At 45.6% G+C, this 22,260-nt stretch overlaps 1 long non-coding RNA gene across 1 annotated transcript; it reads left to right on the top strand.

Moving 5' to 3' along the window:
* The first annotated feature begins 1,390 nt into the window (after positions 1–1,390).
* Positions 1,391–21,103, top strand: LOC128315322 (uncharacterized). Its single transcript, XR_008298045.1, has 4 exons — positions 1,391–2,442; positions 9,102–9,380; positions 18,118–18,320; positions 20,793–21,103. It is a non-coding gene; the product is annotated as an uncharacterized LOC128315322 (long non-coding RNA).
* The last annotated feature ends 1,157 nt before the right edge of the window (positions 21,104–22,260 follow it).

The raw sequence follows: 22,260 nt of genomic DNA, 5'->3' as shown, positions 1-22,260 counted from the left end.
ACCTATAATACAAAAATACCACCGTCACCCAGCTGCCTGTGGGATCTGCTCATCCTTTTGCATTGTGGCCTTAGGAGCGGAGGTGGGACAGATGGTCATTCTGTGGACCCCAGAGCCCACTGCTCCAGCCTTTTAGGGGTGAATTATTTGTATCACCTCAGGGCATCAAAGAAACAATTTTGGCATTGTCAACAGCATTTTCCGGCCCTGGCCCAACACTTTTAGAGAAAGATCTGACATTATTTTGCCATCAAACCAAGCTCAACTCCCTCTCTCAACAAAGGATAAGAAAGGTCATGGGAATAGCAGGTGTCTCACAGTCAATGCAATATGGCAGCGGGAGAGGGTACAATATGGTTCTTATTTTACCTCCCCCCCGCCCCGAATCTTGGGCAGCTCTTTGAGTTATTGAAGGTCTAATAGCTCTCAAAACCCTCCCAACCCAACAGAGATGCAGCTTAGGTGGTCACTAGTATTCTCTAACAAGCTAGGTTGCAAGAAAGAAAGAAACCAGAATCCTTGAAGTTTTGTACCTTGGTTTTAAGCTTTTTGGAGCCTGTTTCTAAGGGCTCTGTTTCCAGAAAATAATTAGCAGCAAATGGAAGCACTGCAGGAAAGCCTGGAGGACATTGGATGGTGTCCATGGACAATTAACTAGGAAGAGATTCTTGGAAAACTGGAACCAGCATCTTGTACCTGTTCCATTTTCCTGGTTGTCTCCCGGTTGGGTGCTTGGAAGAGAAAAAATTGAAATTTGGCTTTCCTGGAGATTGGGAAGGGAGAGCACTAGTCATGGAATGGGAGAAGAAATATGGTATTTCTGTGATCTTCTCTCAGTAGCCATGGTTGTTCGGCTGCTCCCAGAGTCACGTTCTACTGGGTCAGGCAGTTCAGTGTCTTAGTCTGCTTGAGCCACCATAACAAATATCATAGACGAGGTAGCTTAAACAATAGAAACTTGGGGCGCCTGGGTGGCCCAGTCAGTTAAGCCTCTGACTCTTGATTTTGGCTCAGATCATGATCTCACGGTTCGTGAGTTCAAGCCCTGTGTCAGGCTCTGTGCTGACAGTGTGATGCCTGTTTGGGATTCTCTCACTCTCTCCCTCTCAAAACAAAGAAATAAAATTTAAAAAAAAACCCCAAACCTAGAAACTTATTCTCTTCCTGATTTGAAGGCTGGAAATCTGAGATCGGGATGCCAGAATGGTCAGATTCTGGTGAGAGCCCTCTTCCTGGTTTGCGGATGGCTGTCTTCTCACTGTGTCCTCACATGGGAGAGGGAGGTGGGAGGCGCTCTCTGGTGTCTTTTCTTATAGGGGATCTAATTCCATCATGAGGGCCCTGCCCTAATGACACCCTCTGAGCCTAATTACGTACGCCCCCTCCCCAAGGCCCGTCTCCAAATACCATCACACTGGGGGTTAGGGCTTTGACGTGAATCCAATACGAATTTTGGACACAACTCAGTCCACAGCAGTGAAATTGATTGAAACAAGTTTGAGGTCCTGATGCCATGCTCCATTTCTCATCCTTCCTTCTCTCCCACATTTCCCGTCTGTTTTTTGTTCTTCTGTGTGTGGTGTTAGGTCCCGAGGCATAGATACTGTCTGGTACCTTGTTAACTAAGGTAAAACACTGAGGCTGTTGCTGTATGACTTCTCATCTTTCCTCATTATGAAAGCGATGTTGGCTATCTCTTTGAAACGTCTCAGTGTTTCTATAGCATGGCCCGCCAGAGTTCAGTGCCATAAGCCAGGCCAAGTACTCTGGTGAGCAAAAAAGAGCAACCTTAAGTCCTCCAGCCCATATGGGAACAACCTAGACACGAAGTGTTGCCAATGGCCACGTAGTAGGTATGTAAGTATCTGTGGGCCACGTAGTCTCTTGTAACTACTCAACTCTGCCATCACACCTTGAAAGCAGCTGTAAACCATATGGAAATGAATGGAGCATGGCTCTTTTCCCCTGAAAATTATTTACGAAAGATGGGTAGTAGGCCAATCTGGCCCATGGATCATAGTCTGCTGACCCCTGAATTACACCCTGTCCCTCAGTTTCTTGCTCACTCTTTGCTCCCTCCTCTGCTCCAGCGTTGGCCTGTCAAATATCTTTTTGATTACCTTCATTTCCTTTGTCCTTACAACCAGATTCTTTGTCTCTGTTTTTTGAAACTTTCTGCTACTGGTTAGTTCCAGTAGTCCCCCTATTTGAGGAATGACCCCGAAAGCCTTAATCTGGTGTGGGGTTTGTGAGCTGGCCACTTGTCTGTGGGAGGCAAAGGCCAATCAGAACGAGATGATGACTGAATGTTTTTCTCTCTGTTTCAGACTACTTCAGGAATTTGGATGCCCTTTACAGTGCATTACATCCCCGGGGAGAATCTGGAGCCCATAGATCAATGGCCATCAGTCTAATCCTGGTTGCCAGGCACCTGTAGCTATGGTAATCCACTAGGCATCTTGATTTAGATCTTGATTGCACGCATCTCTTTGGATAGGAAGAAGATGGCAGGTTGCTAACGAGCTGAAGTTTGACTTATCCAGTGAACAAAGATCAACCATGGCCGCTGGACATCTCAATCCTAGAAAGACAGATAGCCTTCCTTCATGTGTCAGCCCTCCTCTCTGCAGGATATTGAAGGATGAGCAGCCTGACAGGTGTTACTTTTCCCATGATGAGTTTCATTCCTGGAGCCTCCTCTGCCAATACCTACTGGGTCCAAGCCACCATGGTGCTTTGTGCCTGGATTAGGGTCCCTGCTCCCACCTTTGCCTTCTCAATCGAGCAAGGAGTGTGATCCTTTCGAAACAAATCAAGGTATCATTCCTCTGTTCAAGGTCCTGTAGAGGATCTTCAGAGTAAAAACCCAAATCTGACAAAGGCCTCCAAGGCCCCAGACGATCTGCCCTCCTGCTCTTTGCCTGCCCCATTACTGTTCCAACTGGATCTTCTCCAACTTTCCTCGCCACTGGCCCCACTGTAGCCAAAGTCTTCTCAATATTACCCAGAGGCTCCGGGCACGTTCCATCCCCTGCACGGTTTGTCATTTGTTGCTTTCGGGTCTCTGCTGAAGCTTCATGGGATCAATGAAGGCTTTGTGCCTCCTTTGTTTAAAATAACATATACCACCACCACAATACTGGCACTCCCTAGTCCCCTTACCCTGAGTAATTTTTCTCTAGGGCACTAATACTGATATACTATGTACTTACCCATTTATCTGTGTATTATCTCTCTTCTCCACTAGAATGCAAAACACGCTGAGGGCAGGGATATAGTCTACCTGTTACCTGGTTTTACCCTTAAGACCTAGAACAATATGTAATACAGAACAAACCCTCCTGTTATATTATATGTGTGTGTGTGTGTGTGTGTGTGTGTGTGTGTATTTTAATAGATGAATGGGTTACTAAGTGTAACCTGCGGATTTTTTTTCCTGTGTTACAAAAATTCTTCCCTTAATAAATAATCCATGTGCATGGATGTGACCACTTTTCGGGAGATAAAAAGTAATAGGACTAACTGCTTCCAAATCAGTAGTAACTTTCTTTTTTATCCTGTGCACTTCCCCATGGCACTACATTTTACCTTATTTCTTTGCTCACAGAAATGAGTAAAATACTTATTAAATATTAATAGGGAATGAGCTAGGTTGGCCTTTCCTGGCATGCATTCCATGGAACATTAAATCCAGGGAGCTGCTCTATGGAAGGAGGACACTCTTAACGTATCAGTTTGGGACGAACTCAAATCATGACAGCTAATAATTATAAACATTGACATTGATTGGTTGTTACTGGGTGTCAGCCTCTGTGCCACATGCGTTACAAACTCACCTCTTTAATCCTGTTTGTCCCACCCAGTTGTAACACACAGTAGCATATTAAAGGCCCTGAGAAGTCCTGCAGTAAAGAAACTTGTTTAATTTTCTTTCGCCCAGCATTCCCCAAATTTATTTGCTTACAGAACCACTTATTTTTCAGCACCCCAGGGATGCTTATTAACACCTCATGCATCTATTGTCCTGCAAAACACAAATTGGAAAATGCTGCTTTAGATAAGGGAAATAAGTAGGAAAGCAGAATTATGGCAAAACAGATTATTGCAAGGAACTAAATAAGCATTGACCTTAAGGGTCTTTTAAATTAAGACAGCTATCTGCTGGATACCAGGTGATAAGAAACGATACTATCTTTTTAGGCCCAGTGGCATAATCTCCCTTTAATTGTCCGAGAAAATCAAACTGTGTTTCTGAGGATCAATATGTACCTAAGGAAAACTTTTCCATACTCATGGGATAGATTCTAAGATTTGACTAATCTAATCCTTATCCATTAAAAAAAAATGTTGGTTTGGGGACGCCTGGGTTAGCATCCAGCTTCAGCTCAGGTCACCATCTCATGTGCTGACAGCTCAGAGCCTGGAGCCTGCTTCGGGGTCTGTGTCTCCCTCTCTCTCTCTGCCCTTCCCCCGGTCATGCTCTGCCTCTCTCACTTTCGCATTCAAAAATGTTTGTTTGGGTCATTAGGAAGGGGTCCTTTTTTTTTTTAATGTTTATTTATTTTTGAGAGACAGACAGAGCGAGAGCAGGGGAGGGCCAGAGAGAGGGAGAGACCCAGAATCCGAAGCAGGCTCCAGGCTCTGAGCTGTCAGCACAGAGCCCGACGGGGGCTCGAACTCACAAACCGTGAGGTCATGACCTGAGCTGATGTCAGAAGCTTAACTGACTGAGCCACCAGGCGCCCCAGGAAGGGGTCCTTAACATTGTCAGGGTGGGTAAAAATTGTGTCACTTTGGAATAGAAACTACCTAATTTGAAAGTAAGTTGAAGAAGTGTCTGTATGTATGAGTATATGCACAAGTGTGGACATACGTACACGTACGTGCTTACGTATGTGTGTTGTCAGAGCTTTCTCTGGCTGTAGAATGTGGTCTGATGTCTTGCAATACTGGTTGAGGCCCAGAAGGACTCCTTGTCCAGTTTTGTAGTCTGTTGAGTGTGGGCAAGGGGCTGCGAGTGGAGATGAAAAGGAAGAGAGATTGTTCCCTAGCAGACAAAAGAGCCCCGAGAATGGGTCCTACTGTCTTGTCTATTAAGAAAGGCATTCTTCCATCTGGCAAAGTCTATATTCCTCTGTAAGTCTATTCTTCCCAAACTAAGTTTCCCTGAATGGATTTTTACACCAAGACTTAATGATTCTTGCGACCATCATCTGTCATGATGATCCTTACAGTGATAATATGTTATTCGAGTTTCCTTGAGAAAGCCCCTGCTTTCTTGCTCTGACTGGGACACAAAGCATTCAAAGACAGTGAAGAAAGGCACGGGAAGAATAGGAACAAATTATGAATCTGGCACCGTTTAACTCTTGCAAAAATCCACTGGAGTGCAAAAATGATTCTGTGCTTCCATTTCGTCAAATAATCTCGTCTTCACTTTAAAAAGAAGAGGAAGTGACTTACAGACCGCTAGGGAGAAGTCTGAGCAGAAATTTCAAGTCTGAAACCACGGGGACCTCATTCACCGTTGCATGTGATACAGCGCAGAGCCCAGAGAGTCCTGTGCTTCAAGGGGGCTCGGGAGATGTTGAGAGAAGGGCTAAGGCAAGGAGGAAATGTCGAATTATTCAGGACATAGGCTTCTGTGTCTGTGACGCTGGGGTGTTGCACAAAAGAGTTCAGGGTGGGAATGAGGAACAGGGTACAAAATAGGAAACACGTATCAGACCCGGCTGTGTGCCAGGCACCGTCGTGGATGCCTTGTGTCTTTTAACTCATTCAATCCTACAACCACCATATGGGGCAGATTTCATTATCCTTGTTTTACAGAGGAGGGCCTGGGAACATAGGTAATTGGCGACCTGTGCCAGATCACACAGCTGATGGTGGAGCCAGGACTGAAACCGCGTGGACAAACTTGCGGGTCTGCACGCCTGACCACTGGACTACACTGCCCGGGAAACAGCACAAGGTTAAGGGCAAGGCTTGGAAGCCAGACCCTCTCTCCCATCACTTAGCCTCCTTAAGCCTTAGTTTTCTTACTTCTTACTTATTAGACGAGAACATTAATTCCCATCTCATGGGGGGTGGGTATGGGCTGAGAGGGGCAAGAGAGGGGTTACAAGGGGGCAGGAGGAACCTTTGGATGAGACAGACATGTTCGTTCCCTCGATTGTGGTGATGGTTCCATAAGTGCCTACATATGTCAAAACTTAGCAGACTGCCCTCTTTATGCAGTGGGTCGCATTTCGTTCATACTTGGATCGAACTGCCAGCCAGCAAAACAGACTAGTCCAGGATCAATCCAGCTCATGCAGACTTCGTACCAGTGCTTTCTAAACTGAGCATTGAGGGGACCCTGGGGCTGGAGGCTGAGGGCAGTGGTCGGGCGGGTGGGGGGGGAATCAGGTGGGTCGAGCTCAGCCTCCAGCTCTCCTTCCACTGACCTAGGTCACTGGTGGGGCTTGGTTTTGCCCTGGGAGGTTGCACCCAAGGGAAAGGAAGAAGAGGGCCAGGGAAAGGCGTGGTGGGGGGGTCCCCTACAACCTGCCTCGGAACCAAACATCGGCATCACATCCTGTGTCAGATAAGCTCCCCCGGGGGAGCGCTCATGCCCCTGGCAATGGAGACCACGCACGAGTGCCCACGCTCCTTGGCAGCCATTCCAAGGACTGGGACACGAAGGGGAGTCCACGCGGTGTCACGAAGAGGTTCTTCTCTGTGCTGCCTCAGGGATTTGTCAAAGTACAGCACCCCAAGGCCCCTTCCCTGGGACTGAGTCGGGGCATCTCCACGCCCCTGGGGTGCGTCCAGGGGCTGTGCCAGGAGGACACTGGTAGACTGGGCAGAGGGCTGGCTGTGGACTAAAGTGCCCTGGCTCCAAGCGTGGCTCCCCTGTCTGTGTGACCCTCAGGCAAGTCATTAGTCGTCATGGACGATAGCTCCCTGTGGGTTAGACAGCGTGAGGGGCTGAATTGTGAGCCCCCTCCGCCACTTCCTGTTTTGAAGTCCTAACCCCCGTGCCTCAGCATGCAACCCTATTTGGAGGTAAGATCTTTAAAGAGGTAATCCAGTTAAAATGAGGCCACCGGGATGGGCCTGAAGCCCATATGACTGGTGTCCTCCTGAGAAGACGAGGGGAGAGCACACAGATGCGTGCACAGAGGAGAGGCCATGGGAGGCCACAGAGAGAAGGCGGCCCTACCCAAGTCAAAGACAGGGGTCTCAGAAGAGGCCAGCCGTGCCAACATCTTGAATTTGGACTTGCTAGCCTCCGGAATTGTGGGAAAATACATTCCTGTGGGCTAAGCCACCCAGGCTGTGGGCTTTGCGACGGCCGGCCCAGCCAAATAGAGACGGGGACGCTGCGCCTAGTGCCTGGCACACAGCTGAGCCCCGCAAACGGGAGTCAGCATTGTTGTTATACTAACTGAACAGAATATGCAGGAAGCCCCGAGTACTCATCGCGGTGGCCGAGAGGAGATCGTGGTGTTTCACGTCTGGCTCGGGGCTGCTTTCCTGCAGGGATCGTTCTCCCGCTGTGCCCTGAAGGCTGGGGGGGGGGGGGTGTCTGTGGGCACAGGCAGAGGGGGCAGCGCTTGGTATTGAGAAGCAGAGCGACTCTCTCTGTCCTGGTAGAGAGCTGGTGCCGTGCGCAAGCCTGTCTGTTATTTACGGTGCTGTGGACGGCCGGCATCTGGGGAGTGGTGCCCAGATGCGAAAAACTCTGACAAAGTGGGAAGATGCTAGCAAGGAATCTGGTCACTGAGCTTCTAGGAGGCATTCTGAGCTCCTGGGGTAATGTAAATAAGACACCAGCGGAGGCCGTAGCCGGGAGGCAATGGGATGCGTTTGCCTACCTCGGAACGCTTTGGGGAGGTGTTCGGCGAGCCTCTCGTGAAGCTTCCTTTCCTTCTTCCCAGCCGGCCAGGGGCTCCCTCCTCCCACAGACGGTGCCTCCCTGGGTTGTGAGACGGAGCTCATGTTTCACTGGGCTTGCTGGCCGTCTGTCCCACTGGACCTGCGGACGCCGTGACGGCAGGGGATTTGCGGTTTCCGTCTCTGTCTCCTTGGGGGTGCTGAATACATGCTTGTTCGTTTGAGTTTCTGAATACAGGTCTCATACTCTCTATTAGGCAACACTTAACTCTAAGATGTTTGTTTACTCTGAGCCAGGCCCTGTTCTGTGCACCTCAAAGTTAGTAACTCATGGGGGCGCCTGGGTGGCTCTGTCGGTTGAGCGTCCGACTTCGGCTCAGGTCATGATCTCGCGGTCCGTGAGTTCGAGCCCCGCGTCGGGCTCTGTGCGGACAGCTCGGAGCCTGGAGCCTGTTTCGGATTCTGTGTCTCCCTCTCTCTCTGCCCCTCCCCTGCTCATGCTGTGTCTCTCTCTCAAAAAGAAACATTACAAAAGAATAATAACTCATTTAATTCTCTAACTGCCCCCTTTGAAGTCCCTGGTCTCAAGGCACGGGAGGGTCAGCGCTTACCCAGGGCCTCATGCCTCCTCGGAAGGAGGATTCAGACCCAGGCTATCTGGCTCCAGAATTCAGCCACAGGACATCCTGTCGCCACCCTGGGGTCAGTGGTCACTTTTGGCAATGCTTCCCTTTCTCATCGAGGATTCTTAACCTTTTATATAACCTCCTGCATTCTGGTGATGTCTGTGTGCTCTTTCCTGGAATGCCGTTTTTAACTCCGTTAAAAACATAAAATGCGTAGGATTACAAAGGAAACCAATTATAGTGAAATACAGCTATTGAGATATTAAAAATATCCTAATGTGTTCATTTGCAAGATGATAATATACGCACCTCTTTATTAACATGTGAAATGGCAAGAGCTAGCAGTAGCTTTAATAGCTACTGTGATTCCCAGTCGTCAGTAGTATTTGGAGAGATCACGAAGTGAAATTTGGAGACATTCGCAATAACGATAAAGCGATACTGAAGATGCCTGAGATTTCTGTTGGTGACAAAGTCACAGGCACTTCTCGTACGGTTGTGGGTTGTTGTCTGCGTTCATACTAGAAGGAAAGGGCAAATTGCAGTTAGAAATTAGTAAAAATGAGAATGTGTATTTTCTATCATCCAAATACACAGGTCTCCTCTAAATTCAAGAACTCTGTGTGGGCTCCAGGTCAAGGACCGCGGTTCCGGACACTCTAGATGTGGACCAGCAGAATCAGCATCACCTGGAAGCTTGTCGAAAGAGAATGTCACCCCCACCCCAGACCCACGCATCACAGTCTGTTCTTCAACAAGATCTCCGGGTAATCTGTGTGCACGTCATGATTTGAGAGGCAAGGCAAAACAAAAACTTGACCAAGCCTGCTTGGGTCAGACCAGCTAAGAGCTGAGTAGTTGATCAGTATCAAAAAGGTATGATTGTAGGTGTGTTTCCTACCTTTCTCTCTGCTTTTTGTAACTTCCACCCCAGGGTGGGGGATAATTTCATCGATTGGTGACATTGGACAGTGGCTACTGCTGGTATATATAGCTTCTCGGTCTCCCCTTGGGATCACCAGCCCTTGGGCGAGAGTGTTTTATTCTCTTTACTTGCCTCCCCCGGGTGATGGGTGGATTGACAGGCGGGTTCTGTTCCTTGAAAGGGGTTAGTGGGAAGTTGTCTACTGTTTCACCTGTGACGGGGCAAGTTAGTATGCTTCGCACGGAGGAATATTTTGGATCTTAGACCCAAGTCCAGTTCTCCAAGCCAGCTTCACCAGCATCAGAATGGAAATAGCAATTTAATTTTTTTCCCGGCCCTATTTCTTAATTGGTTCCACAATTTCTGAAGAAGGATTTAATTAATTAGTCCCCTCAAATCCTAACAATGCTGATTGTTGGGAAACATAGAGCCAAGCGTATGAAAGTCTAAGAATGCGTTTTTGTAATAACCTTGTTCCTGGATCGTTTCTATGGTCCTGCTCTCGTTTTTTCCTTCTATTTCCCCCTTTCTTTGAATCTGTGTTCTCTCTCTGTTATGTTATCTTGTTCTGTTTTCTCTATCCTTCTAAGCCTTTTAAAACCATTTTTAGAATAGGGTAGGGCACAGATTCATAAATAAAGACCTAACTATGGAAGCAAGTAAATATAAATCTCAGTAGGCACAGGCTAAACCTACGTGGGGGCCATTGCATTGCACAACTGTGGGGGATGCTATTCTTATTGTTTATGTAAATAGTGCTCTTTGAGCACCAACAGAGCACAAGGTGAATAGTGAAATTATGCAACGGTGGCTGTGGTCCAGGACTTTGGACAAATTTAGTCTCTGTAGACTAGTTGGCAATGCGTTACCGAAAAATGATGAAGAAGTTTCTAGTAACCAAGGGCATTTGGGGTAGGCTGTTCATTTGTAAAACTGTTCTTAAAACATTCCAAAAATGTTCTACACTCTCGGGATACATGGATGAATGGAGGTGGCCTCCTTCTTCACTTAGCTTAGAGTATTCGATGATTTGAAAGCCAGGAATTGGAACATGGCAGGGGGACAGGATCGGGACATTCTCCTGCCAAATGAGTCCAAATGCTTCCCATTGCAGGTAGAGTGCCTTACTTGGGCTCCTGTGAGCTGCACGGTCCAGCTGTCCCCGCCTTTTTACCTGCCTTCCCCGCCACACTCACTTCCCTGTTCACTAGGCTTCGGCCACGTGGGCTATTCCTTGGCTCCAACAACTGCCCAGACTCCGTTCATCCTCAAGGCTGTCGGCATATACTCCTCCCCCTGCCTGGAACACCCTGTCCTGCCAGCTTTACCAGTCCAGCGCCAGTCATCATCCTACAAGGCTGGACTCAAGTGTCACTCTTTTGGAGAAGCCTTGGCTGGCTCCTCAGACCAAGCTCCCTGTTACACCCTTCCCAGCCCCTACCGTGTTGTGGATGGGTAGTTGTTTCCGTCATCATTTCTTTAGGGCCATTTTTCCTACCAGACTGTAAGCTCCTGAGATCATGGGCTGTGCTCGTCCTGTTGATTACCACTTTATTGCCAGCTAGGCCTGCAGTGCCCAGCACAGAGTAGGGCTTCGTTGAATAATCTGCTGAATGAGTAAATGGAAAAAATGGAATGAAGGCCCATGGATACTATTGAAATGGTTGAAAACATATTGAATAAGGCAAATGTAAATGTGAAGTGGAGCATGTTTATGTCATTTTTAAAAAGAAGGGAGAAGATGAGTTCCACTCATTGCCTGAACATGTTGAGAGGCCGTTGTACGCGAGTTGGGCCAGCTGTGGGGTTCACTGTAGGAGATGAGCAGCTCTCCCACTTTCCAGAAATGCCAGGTGTTGGAAGATGGGTTAAAACTGCATAAAAAGAAGAAAAGTTGGACATGAAGAATTTTCTGAATTTCGAGAATAATGAAATTTGGACAAGAAAGGCAGCATGTCCTAGTGGTGAGGAGTCAGACATTGGGTTCAAAGTCTTACTTTACTGCTTACTGGCTCTGTGACCTTGGGCAAATTACCTATCTTCTCTGTGTGTCATTAAAAGAGAGAGAGGGAGAGAGAGAGAGGCTCCTGGGTGGCTCAGTTGGTTAAGTGTCCTACTTCGGCTCAGGTCATGATCTCATGGTTTGTGGGTTCAAGCCCCATATCGGGTTCTGCACTGAAGCTCAGAGGCTGGAGCCTGCTTTGGATTCTGTGTCTCCCTCACTCTCTGCCCTTCCCCCGCTCACACTTTGTCTCTCTCTCTGTCTCTCCCAAAAAATAAATAAATAAACGTTATAAAGACATAAAAGAGAGAGAAAGAGGATAATAATGGCACCCACTTCATAGGCAGGGTGAATGTGTAATTTATTATTTCACCCCAGACACTTTTAAGAATAAAGCGTGGGGGAACTATCAATAATTTTTGCTGGGATAATAGGAGTAAATTGGTACTACACCCCACACAGGAAGAGGTAGGTCATTCTACTCATGAAGTGTTAAAAGGATTAAAGAAATTAATGCATGTAACTTACTTAGAGGCATGCCTGACACACATTAGTGCTCAGTAAAGACTAGTTATTACCGTTAAGAAGCGATAGAATCTTCCTGGAGACTTTAGGAAAAGATGCACAGTTGATTATATGGGATGGAGCTTATAGCTCAGGGTGCATTAGGATCTAATTGCTTGACTTTTTAACCCTTCTTTCTTTTTAATCTTTAGTTGAAAATGAAGTACAGTACCCCTAGAAAAATATACGTATAAGAACTGTGTAGCTTACTGAGTTACCACAAATTGAGCAATCCAGAAACCACCCCGTTACCACTACCCAGATCAAAAAGTAGAATATTGCAGACCTCCAGAAGTCCCCCTGTTGTCCCTTCCCAGCCACCAACCCATTGCCTCTGCCCCAGGAATAACGAAAGTTTCCTGACCACCAACCAACTCCACGGATGAGGCTTGCCTGCTTTTATTTATTTGTTCTATTGCTGATGGATATTTGGTTAACTTCCAGTTTCTGGGTATGATGAAAAATGCTGCTACAACCATTCCTATATTTTGGGGGCACGCAAGTGTGTATTCTGTCGGGTATATGGTCTGCCTGGGAGCGTGATCGTTGAGCTACAGGGGGTGCGTTGTTCAGCCTTGGTAGATTCTGCCGAGCAGCTTCCCAAGGTTGTTGGGACAAATTCACTCTTGCACCAGGGTTTATGAGAATTCTGGCTGCTCTCATTCTCACCACTGTTAGGCATTGTTGGTCTTTTTGATTTTAGTCATTCCGGGGGTTATCTCCTTCTGCATTTTTGTTTTTGTCTTTGTTTTTAAATGCTCACGAATTCTACCTAGTTGTAACAACAGACTCCTCATTTTCTGAGAGTCTACCAAGTGTCTGATCCTGAGCCGGTGCTTTGTAGCTAATACTTCATACAGTCCAGGCAAGAACCCTCTGAGTGAAGTGTTCTTGTCCTCATGTTAGAGGTGAGGACCAGAGAGATCGAATCACTTTCTCAAGGCCACAGAGATCTTACATGGCAGGGCTCTGGTCTTGTTTGGTCCGGTTCAGTTTGATCCCGGAGCCCAAGCGCCCTTCTGACTATACGGTGGGGTTGACACCGCAGGGGCGAAGATGGAGGAGAAAAAATGGTGACGTCGGTAGAATTGTAGGGACAAACTGAGTCCAGCAGCTATCCTTGGGACTTCCTGTGTGACAAGTTCTGGGGCTACAAGTGGTCTCCTGGTCTCACCACAGGGCACTGTGTGTGCTTCCCTCCCAAGCCTTTAGAGATCTGTCCTTTCTTCGTTCCCAAGGGACAAACACCTTAAGAGTGCTGGGCCAGAAAGCTGGAATGAACACCCCGTCCTGGCCACAGATCGGCCTGTTCTGTTCTCCTCCTGCTTCTTTATGCAAGAGGACCCATCCTTTGTTCGAAGGGCTGCCTTGAGTTGCTCCCCATGGAGGGGGAGGAGGGTCTCGGGCCTCTTCCTTTGCCCTGAGATCTCGTTGGCTCTTCCTTTGCCAATGAGATCAGGTGGTGCTGATCTCATTGCCCTGCCTCTGAGCGACGAGTCCCATCGCCATCCGCGGCATCCGGAGGCTGGGATGCTGACCTCTGGGTAGAAGCTGCGAAAGTGGGGACCACGTTTGGGAGTGGCCCCCTTCCCCTGAGGTCTTCCTGAGGTTCCCCACTTTTCCTCCCCTGTCACAGATCTGGATCTCCTTGCAGCCACCTTCTCTGTCTCTGCCACGCTGACCTGTGCCATGTGCCCTGAGTACACTGTTCTTTCACATGTGACGGGAATATGGCTGAGCCACCTGGAGGCTTGCCTCCAACCTCCGAGCTCCCAGTCTATCCAGAGATCTGAAAAACTGGACACGTCTTTAATTTAGGTATTGGCAACCCTTCACATTGTAAAATAAACATAAATAGTAAAACCACCAAAACAAACAACTTAATGAATCATTTATACGGCAACTATTGACTCGGTCAAGAAACAGAACATTGCCAACCACCCCAGCGGCCCTCACGTGCCCTGCCCCGTCACCACCCCTCATCCTCCCCGAAGCACCCACTCCCTCACTCGTACAGCAATCACGTCCTCGAGTGACTGTGTGTAGTTTCATCACTGACGTGTGCATCCTTAGCCACTAGAGCAGATTTCTCTTTTTGACGATGCTGCAGGTGTTTACGTGGACAGTAAGATGCTCTACAGATCATCTCTCATGCTTTGCTTCCGCTGTCTCTCCTGCACGCTGGTTTTTTCCATTCTGCGTCTGCTTGCAAACTATATGCTGCCCTTAGGGCTCCCCACCTCCCACAGCCACTGGCTTGTGTTTTCTGGTTTCCCATTTAGACTGCCTTTTTTCCTTTGGGGAGCAGCCTTTGAAAATCCTGGTGAATACAGTTTTGTGCCTCCTACTCCTTGCCTCCTGCCTTTGTGTGTGCTTACAGTAACCTGTTTCCTCCTTGGCTCTTGGGAGACTCCATTTTGCCCTTCAAGGCCTAGGTCAAATGCCACTTTCTCCATGAGCCCTTTCCTAACTTGTTCCGCAGACTCATTTCACTTTCCTGTGTGTCCCCAAAGCCTCTCTTCACCAACTGCATTTTCTGTGTTCCCTTGACTGTGTGGTAATACTGTGCTTGAATATCGGTCTTTCAGGTTGACTGGGTCATGAGGTCATAGTAGGTGATCAATAAATGTCTCTTGAGAGAATAAGGACTATAAAGGCCTATGCAAATTCTCTATAATAAAGTTATTACACGGAGCGAGAGCTTACGGAAATAATAAACTGGGAGTGGGCAGAAGCAAGCTTATTTTTAGCTGCAATTGTCATGTAGCAAACCCACAGGATACATGAAAAAAACATGGTCAGAGAATGTGGGGAGAGGGGATGGTGGGGATGCTCCAAGGAGATGAAATAATGCTCTAAAGCAAGCACAAATTGTGATCTGGGAGACGAATTTGTGGCTTTTTTCCCTGCTACTTTTAATTAAATGACCTCTTATAGTTTAGTAGAATCCTTAAAATGTGTCAGCCACATCTTTTTTTTTTTTTTTTTTTTTTTTTTTACAACTAAAGCAGTACATGGATGATGGTTAACAAATATTCAAACAGTGAAAAGGGGCACGGAACGAAAAGAATAAAGCTTTCTTCCCCACCATACCCTTAAACCACTTGTCTAATTTTCTAGACTCTTTTAAAGAAAATTCCTAAGTACTTTCTTCAACCGCCGTAAAGCACTTCAAATATTTACTTACCCTAGAAAGGGGGTGGTTCCGAGTGTGGACTTTGGCATCAGTCAGATATGGGTTCTGATCCGCTACTTACTTCCTGTTGACCTACCGGAGGCAAAATTCCTCCATAATCTTGAATTAAATTTTGATTTAACTACCCTGGAATCTTAAGGATGATAAAAGTTTACTTTTTCTTGGGGCGCCTGGGTGGCTCGTGGGTTCAGCCTCCGACTCTTGGTTTCGACTCAGGTCACGGTCTTGGCGGTTCGTGGGTTCGAGCCCCACACTGGGCTCTGCACTGACAGTGTGGAGCCTGCTTGGGATTCTCTGTCTCCCTCTCTCTCTGCCTCTCCCCTGCTCACTCTCACTCGCTCTCTCAAAAGAAAGAAATAAACACTTTTTTAAAAAGTTTACTTTTTCTTTTTTCATGCCCCTTCTTCTTGATGTTGTTTTTGCTTAATGTCTTGGACGGAGAGTCAGAGAACCTGGATCTTATCTTATTTCAGTCGTTTAGTCTCTATATGATCTAAGGTGGGACCCTCAGCCCTTTCTCTGTGTGACCTTGGGCAGCCCCTAAGCTCTTTCGGTCTGAGCTTCTTCATGGGAAGGTAGGCAGTTTCTACTAGATGGGTCCTTCCAGCTCTAAAATCCCATGGCTCCGTAGTTCAGTGATGTGATGGATTTCATGAAGCCACTCTCTTGCTTTCCTGCATGACCTGGAGCACACACACACCCAGGTCCTAAAGTCCTTCCTGGAGACTGGAGTCGCGTGCCTTTCCTTCCCTCGGAAGGCTGTCGTGCAATTAATGAATTAATACCAGTACCCCTTTGAACTCTCCAATGTGGGAGAAGGGTGATGGGTAGAGAAACCGTTGCTTATTATTATTTTTAGAAAGAGCCTGAAGGGGGCTGTGACAGCCCTGTCAGCAGTAGGCCTGCAGCTATCTACTTAACCGGAGCTTTCTTGTCTCAGCCATCCTGCCTGTTGGTTTGAAATCATGGGAGCACTCGGGAAAAGATGCTTCTGTGGCTCAGGGTGACAGAAGAATGGAAAACAAGTGGTCCTTCCAGAATATTTATGGGTCACTTTATGTTCCCCAGAGCGTGCAGGAAGGCATGTTGCAAAAATACATGTTTAAATCAATACTTGGGATATTTTTTGCAGGGCTCACTGTGATTTAGGCTTTTTAAATATATGTAATGCCATATTTCTAGCACACTGGGAGATAGAGAATCCACTTGGTTCTTTTATGTGAGGATGGTAAATCACGGAGCTGTAATAGAGATGTGAAATGGGCATTAAGCGAAAAACAAGCAGGCAGAGATGAACCCTTCCGAAGTGTCATAATCTATTTCAGTTTTCTAAATGAAATTGGGTTTTCCCGGTGAGCCTAAAATATAGTTTCTCATCTCCAGCTGATACAAGCTCTTCACAGTGGGAGGGGAGGGGGGTGTGTATGTGTGGAGGGGGCTGAGGAGTGGGGGAGACACTGAAAGCGGGGGGAGACTGGAGAGAAGAAAAGTGTCTTTTAGTCAATCTAATGCAATGCGAAGCTGGAAATAAAGCTGGCTCATCACAAGCTGCAGCAAAATTACTCCAAAGGACTTCTGCAGGCATTTCACGGAAAAGGAAATCCAAAGAGCCAGTAAAGCTTACGAAAAGGTGCTTGACGTCATCAGTCCACAGGGACGTGTGAATTTTAACCACAACAAGATATCACGACATACCCAATAGAACGGCTGAAATTAAAAGGACTCATCACACCAAATATTCGTGAGATGCGCGTTGGTAAAATGGCTTTGCACAACTATTTTTGGAGTATTGCTTGGTGGTAGATCAAAGCTAAACCTACGCCTATCTGATGGCCTAGAAATTCCACTACAAGGCATGGGTAAGACCTTTCGTATCATCTTTATTCACAATAGCCTCAAACAGGAAACAAATGACCATCAACAGTATAATAGATAAATGAAGCGTGCTACACTTACATGCTACACAGCAAGGAGAAAGACCGCATGGCTGCTGTATGCAGCAATATGGATGACGCTCACCAATATAACGTTGAGTAAGCCAGATTCAAAAGAACATTTATCGCGTGATTCCACTATACGAAATTCAAGAATAAGCAAAATTAATCTATGGTGATAGAAATAAGACCAGTGGTTACTTTGGGGAATGATTGGGAGGGGCATGAGGGAACCTTCTGGAGAGTTGGAAATGACCTATATCTCAATTTAATTGGTGGTTACACAGGCGTAAGCATATGTAAAAGTTTACTGGGCTTTATACACTATATTTGTGCTTCTTACTCACTCTGTCAATCAAATATGTCAATCAAAAAGGAAAAAAATCGAATCCATTTGGCTCTAAATTTCTGCAAATTAGATTCTACTGATACTTTCTGGGGAAAGGAGACTTGCCTGTGTCTTCCCATTATACTTTGAGCTCTCGAGGGTATTCAATGTCATTGCCAAATCCACAATGCTTCGGCACATGACACGCCCACTGAATAACTTCACTAAATATTTAGGTCCTGGGTTCTGCCTTCGGTGGACCCACCCCCCCCCCCCCCCCCCCCCCCCCCCCCCGGTTAGGTGAAGTTCATGGCTTTTGACGTGTTCCTTCCTTTCAGGATATGAGTAGCTTTATTTCTCAAATCTTGTCCTTTCTTATGGCCTCCAGGAAAGGGCATGTTTTACACCGGAAATGCATGGACTTTAGACTCAAATAAATTAAGCCTCCTAGCTCTGCCACTCCCAGCTTTGCAACTCAGGTGATTTACTCTGTCTCTCTGGGTCTAAGATGAGGTCAATGACATTTACATTGCAGGCTTATGATACAGGTTACAATTATAGTTTTGGGAAGGCTGTTGACATAGCCTACCTAGTACCTAGTAGTAGGTGCTCAATCAGTGTTAATGATCTCACCTGTTGTTTTCTTTTCCATAATCGGAATTAGCATACCTGAAGACCTGGCAGAATTTCCAGGAAGTGGCATTTCTCTGCTTTTCCACAGTTCACGTCCCAACCATATGGACACTTCCACTCTGAAATTTGGTTGATTATCTTGCCTGTGTGACACAGAAACCAATTCCCAGCTGCCCTCTGAGAATTACCAAAACCTTTCACAGAGGACAAAGAATCCCTTTAAGGTAATGGAGGGTAAGGAAATCTAGAAGTATTACTCTATCCTTCCATGTCTCTTCGTGCACTTCCTGAGAACTTTTATAACTGTCCACTTTAAAAGTTACTCCACATCATTTACTGGACGCTCTGGGGGCAGTCTATGAACTAAAATCAAATGCATAGAACATGCCCCAAATCTATCATGATGAGAAGATTTAAATGTACACTTATGCCAACTGAACTTCAAAATCCTTTCCCCATGACTTCCTCATGTTTCCCCAAAGACCAATAGGAGGTTGTTAAAATGAAATCAGGTCGAAGGAATGGGCTCCTAGTTTTAATTTGAGGGGAAAAGGAAACATTAAACCATATGTAATTATGAAGTCAATTGTCCTGAGTTTGGATGCTTTCATTCTAATGAAGGTTAAAATAGTTGAGTGTGGACAGTGAAGAAAATGAGAATCTCCTGTTAATGGTTCTTGAGAACTACCCAGTCTTGCTCAGGCCCAAACGGGAAAGAATAAAGTAAGACACGTCTTGTGAAAGTTGTTGGGCAAGGCACTGTTCTTCTCAACTTGGCTATTTTTTTCTCTTTTTTTAAACTTTTAAAAAAATGTTTTTATTTATTTTTGAGACAGAGAGAGACAGAGCCTGAGCAGGGGAGGGGCAGAGAGAGAGGGAGACACAGAATTCAAAGCAGGTTCTAGGCTCTGAGCTGTCAGCACAGAGCCCGATGAGGGGCTTGAAATCATGGACTATGAGATCATGACCTGAGCTGAAGTCGGACGCTTAACCGACTGAGCCACCCAGGTGCCCCACAACTTGGCTATTCTTAACTTCTGTCAAACTTTTTTCTTAGCCAACGATTGCATAGACAAGTATTTCCCAAATTCTTCCTTAAGGGCAACATGTCCTGCTACATGCTCCCGTGGCATCCCATGGACAAGGAAGTTTGGGCATCCCAGAGTCTCCTTGGAGATTTACATTTACATACGTGCAATAAATTCCCCGTGTTGTTAAATCAGCTTTTCTACAAATGATTTGAATCCTCGAGTCCCATTTTGATTTAAGAGTAATGGCCTATGGAGTACAATGTGGAAGATCTTGGCACAGATATATGCTGTCAGTGACTAAAATCTAAAACTAAAAGTGTCTTTTCCCACAAATGTCACTATTGTACTTGGTTTTCTAGAGCTTTTATAGAGCCTATTAAATTAAAATTATGAACTTGCCCAATTTATATCCAATTATATTATCTCTACAACTTAAAGTCTATCATCAATCCCATATGAAACCTATTATTTTGCTCTCTCTATTCATTTTGATTAAACCTAATATTCAAGATTCAATTATGTAAATAAAGTAAGGCAGTGTTTACGAATCTTGTTTCCATTTGGAAACGTTCCCTTATTAGCACAGGCTCTAACGCCCATTTTGTGCATATAAATCCATTTCAGTGTGTACGCTTCTTTTCCGGAATGCACACTTCTCATCCTGATTTCTCATAAGGAGCATTCTGTGAACTCCCGGACATAGTAAGAGGACCATGGCCTTAGAGGCAGCCTGATGTAGGTTTGAGTTCAAGCTCTGAGCCAAGTCATTCTGAGTTGCTTAGTCTCAGTTTTCCCATCTTTCAAAAATATTTCTTTATTTGTGTATGCATGCAATAAAGAAATTTCTCGTGATGTTAAATCAGTGCTTCTCCAAATGATTCGAATCCCAGAGTCCCATTTTGATTTGGAGTAATGGCCTATGGAGCACAGTGCAGAAAATCTTGGTATAGACACATGTTGTCAATGACTGAAATCTGCAACTAAAAGCGTTATACACAATGTTACATTAGTTTCAGGTGTGCAACATAGTGATTCCACAACTCTATGCATTATGCTGTGTTTACAAGTGTAGCTACTGTCTGTCATCACACAAGGCTATTACCATACCATTGGCTATACTCCCTATGCTGTGCCTTTCATCCTTGTGACTCACTCATTCCAGAACTGGGAATCTGTATCTCCCACTCCCCTTCGTCCGTCTTGTGCCCCCTACCATCTTTAAAGTCTGGATATTAAAACTTACCTTAGATAGTTGGTGTAAGGATTCAAGGAGATTTTCTATCTTCTTTCTCTCTATCGACCTATCGATTTATCTAGTCTACTCTCCTCTCTCAGTTTTACATCAGCCTCCATTGCACACAATTACTTTATAAATGGCTTCACTCTTTTTTTTTTTCTAGTTGGAGTTGATGACCTAAAACGTGTGTTGTCTTTTCCTCTCATCCTAATTATCTACTGTTTAACGCACACATTGAATTGAGGTTTTCTTCCTGTATAAACAGCCATTGTGAGTACCCACTGACGTGGATATATGGATATATAACTGACAAAGCCAAGTTTAGATTTGTTTCCTGCCCTGAATATTATTTTTATAATTCTCTGGCTCTAATTTTTAAAAGTCACCTTGGTCCTGAAGTTGTAGGTGGATATTGACTGTCAGGTCTCTCTTCCATAGGTTGTCGCATCATTGTCATCTGCAGCCATTGTTTTCTCTGTGTCATACGCTGAAGATGTAGCTGATGAAGATTTGGTTCAGTTTCCTGAGGGAAAAATGAATATCCGAGGGCAGTAAAGGGACACATTTCAGATTTCGAATTCCAACCTACAACTGCAAAGGAACAATATCGATGCTCGTCGGGGGCTTGTTCTGACTCACCCATTTTTTTTTCAGAAGAGAGCTCCAGACTGTAGCAGTGGCTTGGTTACCGAGTAAATTGTCTTGAAATAAGCTTTCAGTGGTGAGTTAGAGTCTGGCCGGATTCTTTGCCTCCTCTTTAAACATGCTCCATAGAGTGTTTGTTCTGCAGGATGGTTGACTGAGAAACTTTAAAGACCAGGAAAGTAAGTGGAGTGTGTGCATGCAGGTGTGTTTGAGACATGGGGGAGAATGCGGGCACGTGTGATGTATGTGTTTGTGTGCTTTCAAAAAGGCAGGCAAACTTTTCTAGGGTGGAAATTTGCAGCACAAATTAAGGTTCTCAAGCTTCTTATTCTTTCAGTCTGTCTTTCAGAAGGCAGAGAAATGCCCTCTTTCCTTTGTCAGAATCTGAATGGTGGGAATTTGCTAAGACAGGACATTTTCTTGAAGAACTACCCAAAACCGACTTCACAAATCTAGTCTGAGAGAGTTTTTTTTTTTTTTTTTGTATTCTTCTGGGTTGGCACCTAATGTTCCACTGTTTGCTGTAAGGATCAAAGCGACTATTATTTTTGAAAGTGGCTACTTTGTAACCAAGAAGTTGTCTGCCAACCCAGAAAACCTGGATACCAGCAGTATTTATCTGTGGAAAGATTATCATTAGAAAGAATTTTCTGAAAGTTCTTGAAATTCTCTTTATAATGATCTTTCCCTGAAGGACAAGGAAGGGAGAGCAAATACTGTTATTGTGTAAGTCATGAGGATTGTTCCATGAAAGCCACCTTGAATGGGTCACTTGATGTGATCACAAGAATGTTTTTGCCAACGGAGGAGAAAGTTGTGATGGTTGGGAAAACTACATAATATGAGAAAAGTGGTGTAGGACATATGATGAGATAACTTGTGAAGTACAAATTTGAACTTGACCTTCAAAAAAAAATCAGCCTAGTAATGTGTCAGTGGCACACTCGTCCATCAACAGCTCTGTTTGTATAGTCTCAACACTCAGATTCTGATCTCTCAAACTCTTGCACCTTGAAAAAGAACAAGAATTCTCTGGAAATTATTTGATTCCAACCTTGGATCAGGGTTTCTCAACTTCTGCACCACTGACATTGAGCCCAAATGTCAGTTTGTGGGGGCTGTCTTGTGCACCGTGGGATGTTTAGCGATATCCCTGACCTCTACCCTCTAGAAGCCCAAAGCACCCTTGGAGTGGGGGTAGACTTACCTCTGCTTGAAAACCACTATTTACTCTTGGGAGTCAGAGAAAATAGGGATAACT

Source organism: Acinonyx jubatus, chromosome C2 (genome assembly GCF_027475565.1).
Source record: "Acinonyx jubatus isolate Ajub_Pintada_27869175 chromosome C2, VMU_Ajub_asm_v1.0, whole genome shotgun sequence".
Taxonomy (NCBI): domain Eukaryota; kingdom Metazoa; phylum Chordata; class Mammalia; order Carnivora; family Felidae; genus Acinonyx; species Acinonyx jubatus.
This window is presented reverse-complemented; position numbering and strand designations above follow the sequence as displayed.